Source organism: Arachis ipaensis, chromosome B01 (assembly GCF_000816755.2).
Source record: "Arachis ipaensis cultivar K30076 chromosome B01, Araip1.1, whole genome shotgun sequence".
Classification (NCBI taxonomy): Eukaryota; Viridiplantae; Streptophyta; class Magnoliopsida; order Fabales; family Fabaceae; genus Arachis; species Arachis ipaensis.
In genome coordinates, this window is record NC_029785.2 from 126780450 (window position 1) to 126789969 (window position 9520).

The following is a 9520-nucleotide window of genomic DNA, read 5'->3' on the forward strand; positions in this document are numbered from 1 at the left end:
CGCTCCCTCCTCCTCAACTTCATCTCCTCCGACCACCCCCGCCACTCCCTCCACCAGCTCCTCCTCCGCTGCCCCCGTCTCCCGCAGCCACTCCTCGACACCTCCCTCTCTGCCTACGCCCTCTCCGACCACTCTGACCTCGCCTTCCAGCTCTTCAACAAGATGAAGCGCCTCCGTATTAAACCCAACCTCCTCACCTGCCACTCCCTCCTCTCCTCCCTCGTCCGCCGCCACCCTCATTCCTCCCACTCCATTCACCTCTCCAAACAAGTCTTTAACGATTCCCTTAAGCTCGGTATAACCTCAAACACCACCACCTTCAACATCTTGATCCATGGTTCTTGTCTTGATAATAATTTTAATAATGCTCTTAGCTTCATGAACCAAATGACTAATTTTACTTGTTCTCCTGATAATATCACTTACAATACTTTTCTTGATGCATAAGGGCCAATTGAGTAAGGTTAGGGAGGTTTTGCTAGAGATGAAAGGTAGCGGGGTTTCCCCAAATAGGAACACCTATAATATCTTGGTTCATGGCTATTGTAAGTTGAGGTGGTCGAAGGAGGCTGCCGAGGTTGTCGAGTTGATGAGAGCAAACGACATGGTACCGAATATTTGGACTTATAATACAATCATGAGGGGTTTGTGCGACGAGGGGAAGGTCAAGGAGGCGATTAGCCTTAGGGATGATATAGAGAGCCTGAGGGTGATGCCGGATGAGGTTACCTACAATATTCTGATTGACGGGTGTTTTCAGTGGGGGGGAGTGTGGAGGCATTCAAGTTGGTTGAGAAAATGAAGGGAAAGGGAGTCAAGCCGAACGCGGTGACTCACAATATAATGGTGAAGTGGTACTGTAAGGAAGGTAAGATGGATGAAGCCAGCTGTGTCGTGGCAAAGATGGTAGAGAGTGGGTTTTCACCGGACTGTTTTACTTATAATACTATGATCAATGGTTATTGTAAAGCAGGAAATCCGGGAGAAGCTTTTAAGATTATGGATGAAATGGGGAGAAAAGGTTTAAAGATGGATACTTTTACTCTGAACACTATAGTGCATAAATTGTGCATGGAGAAGCTGCTGAAAGAGGCATACGAGTTGACTGTGAAGACCACAAAGCGAGGTTATATTCTCGATGAGGTAACCTATGGAACTCTAATCATGGGATACTTTAAAAATGATCAATCAAACAAAGCTCTGAAGCTTTGGGATGAGATGAAGGAGAAGGGGATCATTCCTAGTGTTGTCACTTATAATACTATAATTGGGGGGTTGTGCCATTCTTTAAAAACTGATCAGGCTGTAGATAAATTGAATGAGCTTTTAGATAAAGGTTTGGCCCCCGATGAAGCTACGTGTAACATAATTATTCATGGTTTCTGTCGGGAGGGAGCATTGGAGAAAGCATTCTTGTTCTATAACAGAATGGTTGAGAACTCATTCAAGCCTGATGTTATTACATGAACATTCTTCTTCGAGGGATTTGCAAACATGGTATGTTCGAGAAGGCCTTTAATTTATTTAACACATGGATCATTAAAGGTAAGTCCGTTGATGCAGTTACGTACAACACGTTGATTTCCGTCCTTTGCAAAGAAGGGAAACTTGATGAAGCATTTGACCTCATGACTGAGACGGAGAAGAAAAAATTGGGGGCGGACCGATATACTTATACTACCATCATTGGTGCACTTACTCATGCTGGGAGAACTGAGGAAGCAAAGAAATTCATGTCAAAACTCCTAGAGACAAGTCCAAATATGATAAGTGAAGACACTTCACAAATACTTAGTTCAGGCGACATGGATTACTCAGAACAGGTAACTAATTTTTGCACTCAAGGAAAGTACAAATAGGCAATGAAACTATTTCAAGAATCAGAGCAGAAAGGAGTTAGTTTGCATAAATCTGCGTATTTCATGTTAATGGATGGGCTATTGAAGAGGCGAAAAAGCATATCGAAGGCCTCCTTATCAGATTGACACAATAAATTCAAATTGGCATTTAGATTCCTGATGTTCATCATGTTGAACCCATTTTATTCGACACCTCCCTCTCTGCCTACGCCCTCTCTGACCACCCCGACCTCGCCTTCCAGCTCTTCAACAAGATGAAGCACCTCCGCATTAAACCCAACCTCCTCACCTGCCACTCCCTCATCTCCTCCCTCGTTCGCCGCCACCCTCATTCCTCCCACTCCATTCACCTCTCCAAACAAGTCTTTAATGATTCCCTTAAGCTCGGTATAACCCCAAACACCACCACCTTCAACATCTCGATCCATGGTTCTTGTCTTGATAATAATTTTAATAATGCTCTTAGCTTCATGAACCAAATGACTGATTTTACTTGTTCTCCTGATAATATCACTTACAATACTATTGTTGATGCATAAGGGCCAATTGAGTAAGGTTAGGGGGGTTTTGCTTGAGATGAAAGCTAAATAGGAACACCTATAATATCTTGCTTCATGGCTATTGTAAGTTGAGGTGGTTGAAGGAGGCTGCCAAGGTTGTCGAGTTGATGAGAGCAAACGACATGGTACCGGATATTTGGACTTATAATAAAATCATGAGGGGTTTGTGCGACGAGGGGAAGGTCAAGGAGGCGATTAGCCTTAAGGATGATATGGAGAGCCTAAGGGTGATGCCGGATGAGGTTACCTACAATACTCTGATTGACGGGTGTTTTCAGTGGCGGGGGAGTGTGGAGGCATTCAAGTTGGTTGAGGAAATGAAGGGAAAGGGAGTCATGCCGAACGCGGTGACTCACAATATAATGGTGAAGTGGTACTGTAAGGAAGGTAAGATGGATGAAGTTGGCTGTGTCGTGGCAAAGATGGTAGAGAGTAGGTTTTCACCGGACTGTTTTACTAAACTGTGACTGTGTAATCAATATTTTCTTCCCTGGTAATTATTATGGATGGTATCCATAGTTAAAGGTTAGAGAAATTTATACATGTCCTCAAGAGATGTTTTATATGCTTTATTATCTGCACAAACAGAGTGTTGTTTTAATAGAAATTATAGATCTATTCTCACTCTGCAATCCATTGTGCAACAGACATGTTAGGGGATCTGAACAGAGTCCACTTGTTTTTTATTATTTTAAATGATAATAAGAGCAAACTACCATTTGGAATAAGGTGAATTCTATTTTAGCGGGATTTCTTGAAGGATCAGAAGGTCCTTGGTCCTTATCCAATCTGTTGCCTACCCAACATGGTCCGTGTACTGAATTTCACCTTATTTGTTCATAAATACAATCGTCAGTCCGTCTGATTTTATTTTGTGTAGACACAAAAATACTGCATTCCGCTCTTCATGTTTGACTGGATCATTTTATTTTAGCTGTCTTCTATATGGCTGACTTAATTTTTCTATTTTTAACATCGCGTTTGTCAAAGTTTTACTTTTTGTTTTTTCGTTAAATCTTGCTTCTCCTTGTGATAAGATTTAGGGTGCCTCTAATTTGACCGAAAGTAATTATTTTACCGTGAACTTTCTCATTCTTAGAATATCATCCTATTTGTCTTCTCTGTGAGTGTTATGAGCTCTAAAAAAATACACTACTTGATTCCTACATCGATGTTGTGGTTGCACCAGTACGACTGGATTTACCAGATGTCTAAATTAGGGCCAACTTCCTTCTTTGTGGACTAATGGTGGCACTCTAATCGGCAGATTATGTAAGAATTTGTAACAGAACAGAAGAGAGAGAGATTTGTTCAAATGTATTAATACCCTGAACTGTTTATTGGAAGATAGTTCAGAGTTTTGGAGAGAAATGTGATAGTGGAATTAGATTTAGGAGGAAAAAGGGTGTCTTATTCGAGACTTTCTCACTGATTCTCAATACAATAAGAAGATTATATCCCCCCTCCCCCTTTTCCTTCTCTCCAAATTAAAATGTGAAGCTTCTAAAAATAAAAATATAAGGGAACTATAGCATTGTTAGTGTTAGAAGTTTTGAAAATGATCTGTTTGGATTCATGCCATTAAGTGATCTTAAGATGATTAAAGACAAATGTTTAAGGGAAAAAAAACTCAAAAAAATCCTCTTCATTACTTAATTAGGGAATCAGCATGTTAAAGTGTATTTTTTATTCGAGTATCCTAATTATTTCATTTATTTGTAGGATAACAGGTTTGGGTTGCCTACAATGAATCTGCATGGCTTTTATGCAATCCTGTGGACAACTCCATCAATATCTGTCGAGTTAGTTCACATGATTTTTTTTCCCGCTTATTACTTGGTCATTAGAACCAGACATCATTTGTATTTTTTTCCTTCCCCGTTTAGCTGATTACCACCCTAAACCCTAATGCGATAAAAATGACCACAACCCCCGACGCAGCCGCCGCAGCCTCATCTGAAGCTCAGCTGCTGAAAACGGTGACAACCATCCTCACCAGCCACCCTGACCCCCACTCCGCGCTCAAACTCTTAATACAAAATCTCACCCTCCCCACGGTGCTTTCCGTCCTCTCCTCCACCCAACTCCACCGCACCCACTCCGCCACCCTCCTCTCCTTCTTCCACATCTTCCGCCACTCTCCCCACCCTTCTCTCTCCTCCTCCTCGTCCTCCTCGTCCACCACCGCTACCTACGCCCTCTCTGACCACCCCGACCTCGCCTTCCACCTCTTCAACAAGATGAAGTGCCTGACGTTAGGATTTTTGCTTGTAAAGAAATTTCATAAAAATAGTCGCGTTGTAGATATAGTATCTAAACCAACAAAAATCCCTTCGTACAAACGTTTTGGTTGTCACAAGTAACAAACCCCTAAATAAATTGATAACCGAAGTATTCAAACCTCAGGTCGTCTTCTCAAGGAACTGCAGGGAAGTTTGTTCTTATTATTGGTTATGGAGATTGTAAATTTGGGGTTTCAAGAATGAGGAACAAGTAATTTAATGACGAGTAAATTAAATGACAATTAAAAATAAATAAATAAATGTAAAATAAACTTTTGGCAAGGTATGAGAAATTGGAAGTCCAGACTTAGTTACCCTTATCAATAATAATGAAAGTTGAATCTTAATTCCACTTAGTCAACCTTTACTAAAGCAAAGGAAAGTCAAAGGATTAATTAGTTTGACCTTCGAATCCTTTTTATTTCCTAAGAAAAGATTGGGATTATTGAAAGTCAATTCAATTAGCAAAGATAACAGTTATCAATTATATTGAGCTAAGATAACTCCTGAGTTACTGATTTCTTAACCAAGACCAAAAGGGGAAAAAGTAAATTTGCTGGAATAAAAATGCCCTTAGATGGGAAGCAACAGTAACATAAATAAAAGAAAGCAATAATAAACTGAAATACCTCAAATAACATTAAAATCATAACATGAATGTAGCATAAGCTAAATTGAAAAGATAATTAATAATTAAAGTAATAAAATAAAAGCATTAGAGTATTTCAAATGGAAGAGAAATATAAATTAAAGTAACATTGAACCTGTGATGAAGAAGAAATAATCCTAAATTCTAATCCTAAGAGAGAGGAGAGAACCTCTCTCTAAAAACTACATCTAATCCTAAAATTGTGAATTATGAGAGCTTAATTATGAATGGATACATTTTCCCACTTTATAGCCTCTAATTTGTGTTTTCTGGGCCACAAATTGGGTCGAAAACAGCCCAGAAATCGCTGGAGAAGAAATCTGCCACGCTGATTTTTGTAACTGCAATGCATCCGCGTGGATGATGCGTTCGCGTCACCTAGTATCAAGGCAACTATGGCATGTTATATATTAAATCGAAGCTCCGGACGTTAGCTTTCCAACGCAACTGGAACCGCGTCGTTTAGACCTCTGTAGCTAAAGTTATAGCCGTTTGAGTGCAAAGAGGTCAGGCTGAACAGCTTAGTAATTTCTCCAACTTCTTGTATTCCTTCCACTTTTGCATGCTTCCTTTCCATCCTCTGAGCCATTCCTGCCCTGTAATCTCTGAAATCACTTAACACACATATCAAGGCATCTAATGGTAATAAGAGAGGATTAAACATAGGGAACTTAAGGCCAACGAAGCATGTTTTCAATCAAAGCACATAATTAGGAAGGCAAATGTAAAACCATGCAAATAGTATGAATAAGTGGGTAAAGAGTTGATAAAATCCACTCAATTGAGCACAAGATAAACCATGAAATAGTGGTTTATCAACCTCCCCACACTTAAACACTAGCATGTCCTCATGCTAAGCTCAAGAGAAACTATAAAGAGATGAAGAGGAATGATAGAATGTATGAAATGCTACCTATGAATGCAACTACATGCAGAATGCTTCTACCTACTTGGTTAAAAATAAATAAATTCTCCAAGACAAATATAAATCAGATTCCACTAATTCAAATCATATAGTAAAAACAAGTAAACTTGTAAGAAGATAGCTCATGAAAGCAAGGAACATAGAATTAAACACTGAGCCCTCATAGGAAGTGTATATCACTCTAGTCTCTCAAGTGTATAGGGTTAATCACTCTACTCTTCCCTATTCATGCTTTCTAAACTTTGTTCTTCATCTAACCAATCAACAAATATTTAATGTACCAATGCAAACATCATGAGGTCTTTTTAGGGTTGTAATGGGGCTGAGGTAAAGGTAAGGATATATGTATGGCCAAGTGAGCTTTATAAAGTGAATCTTTAATTAACCTAAACTTTCACCTAACATACATATACTCTATATAATTCTAATTCATGCCTAGCTACCCATAATTCCCACTTTTGTATAATTTCCATACTCATGTACCAAATTTTTCTTTTTAATTTATCACATGTGCATTGATTTTTCATTAACTTAACATTGGGGTAATTTTGTCCCCTTATTTATTTATTTATTTATTCATTGAATATTTTTGGATTTTTTTATTTTTCTCTTCTTTTTTTTTTGAAACATAAACACAACATATATCAATGCACATGGTATTTTAGTTTAATTTGGTTTCACATGAGCATGCTCCCAAATTCCTGATTTATTCTTATTAATTTAATCCTTTCCTATCAACCCATGTTCCCATGTTTTCCCACACTTAGTTGATACATAATCTCTATCTTAAGCTAACCAAAGATTCAATTTGGAAATTTTTTTTTTTACTTTTGTTTTTCTGCTTAAGGCTAGTGATGTGGTTATAGAACAGAAGGGGATTAAAAGGCTCAAGGTGGCTAACAAGGGTGATGTAAAAGGTAGGCTAATTTGGGATAAGTGAGCTAATAACAAATAATGGCCTCAATCATATGCAAGCATGTAAATATATTAAATATTGGACATATAGAATGGAACAAAGCAAAGATTGCAATTCTAGAGAAGGGAACACACAGGAATAAAAATTTATGGTTAAATAATGTAACCATGTAAATAAGCTCAAATCTCACAGGTTGTGTGTTCTTTGGCTCAAAAACCATGTTCCAAATACAACTTCAAATAAATTTAACATAAAAATTTTTCAATTTAAATTAATGAAATACTATAAAAATTTCTTGAAAAAGAAAATATTACTTCAACCAAGTAGTAACTAAATGCACAAAATCAAATAAACATGCAATCAAATATGCAAATGCAACAACTAACTACAAAGAAAATTTAAATATTGGTGTTGAGTCAAGAAAGTACTAACCCATAGAGATCGGTATCGACCTCCCCACACTTAAAGATTGCACCGTCCTCGGTGCATGCTGAGATGTGCAGGTAGACGGGCTGTTACAACTGATGCTTTTCTCTATAAAGAATGTGCAGATGGACTTGTCTGTTTTCCCATGTAAACTTCTTCCAGTTCCCTTCCGGGTGGCCATCCTGAAAGAAAAAAGGAAGAAAAGTAACCCAGAAATAAAGATAAAAAAATAAATAAAGTATAGGTGTTAATGCCAAATGATAAGGGTCTCATTTACATGGAAGCTTCAACATGTACGTGAGAAAACAATAGAAGCCATGGCATACTAGTGGTGCAAAATTTGCAACAATGGGGAAGAGAGTGGGTAATGAAAGACAATGTAAGTTCATGTCAATGCAAAAGAAATATTAGTAAAATAAAAATTTAGCATTGATTTAAATAATATTACCCAATTAGAATAAAACAAGTCATGAAGCACCCAAAATAATTCAAGAGAAAATGCAACAGTTAAAAAAAATTTTTTTAACACCAAAGGAAAAATAATTAATTTTAGAAAAGAAAATAAAAATATGCACAAAATTAAGATGCAATGAATGAAATATGCAAATAAACTAAGTAAAATATAACGGAGGTGAAAGAAAATAAGAAAGGAAGAAGAAAGAAATAAGAAAAGATAAGAAAAATAAGGATTAGAGAAGAAAAGATAGGAAAAATTGGCTGATCAGGATATTCTGTGCGCCGCTTGTGACGCGGTCGCGTGGTGCGCGATAAGGTCAGGTGACGCGGACGCGTGGGTCACGCGATCGCGTGGACTGTTTTGTGTGATTGGCGTGAGTGCAGCCTCGCGGTCGCGCAACTCTCTGTTCGAAACCCTTTTTGCCAAAAATCTGGGTGACGCGATCGCGTGGGTGACGCGGTCGCGTGACTGGCCATCTTTTGAAAACGACACGGACGCGTGGGGCACACGTTCGCGTGGGAGGGTTTTGGACTTCCAGCACGAGTCCAGCCTCACTCCAGCCCAACTTGCTGCCATGCACCCATTTACGTCGATTTCTCAGAGCCACGCGTTCGCGTGGGTGACGCGATCGCGTGGGAGGCTATTTTTTCAAATGACGCGGCCGCGTCGCTGACGCGGTCGCGTGGATCAATTTGTGCCATTAGCGTGCCTCCAGCCACGCTTTCACGTGACTCTCTGTTCATCCTCATTTTCTTCCAAACGCACATACGACGCGGACGCGTCAGCTTCACTGTCGCGTCGCGTGCGAGAATCCTTTTTTTTATCTGAAAAAAATGTAGAATGCAGTGTTAATATGAATGTGATGCAAAACTCCAGGTTCAATATAATAAAATAAAATAAAACTTGAAAACAATCAAAACTAAATAAAATTAAAATTGGAAAAGGAACGATCATACCATGGTGGGTTGTCTCCCACCTAACACTTTTAGTTAAAGTCCTTAAGTTGGACATTTGGTGAGCTCCCTGTTATGGTGGTTTATGCTTGTACTGATCCAGGAATCTCCACCAATGTTTGTACTTCCAATATCCTCCGGGGTCCCAAACTAGGCGCAGAAAGCCTTCAAGTAAGTTAAAGCAAGTGACAAGACCCCAAGAGTGTTGATTTCTGGGATGAATTCCGGGGTCCCAAATCTTGCTTTTGCACCCGTCTTCTTGTTGATCATTATGATTCCATCCGGGTAGCAAGCAATCTGAATTCTCACTAGAGCGGCCAAACAACTTCCTAGACCCATTCAGTTGAGCTTTACACCAACCTTTGCGTTTAAACTTAAAGCTTCCAACCATAATAGCCTTCAAGAAGCAAGTGACAAGACCCCAAGAGTGTTGATTTCTGGGATGAATTCCGGGGTCCCAAATCTTGCTTTTGCACCCGTCTTCCGTCTTCTT

General features: G+C 39.1%; 2 pseudogenes; both read left to right on the forward strand.

Moving 5' to 3' along the window:
* Positions 2339-2886, forward strand: LOC110266877 (annotated as a pseudogene).
* The window catches only part of LOC107612884, a 25405-nt pseudogene continuing 20223 nt past the window's right edge, over positions 4339-9520 (forward strand).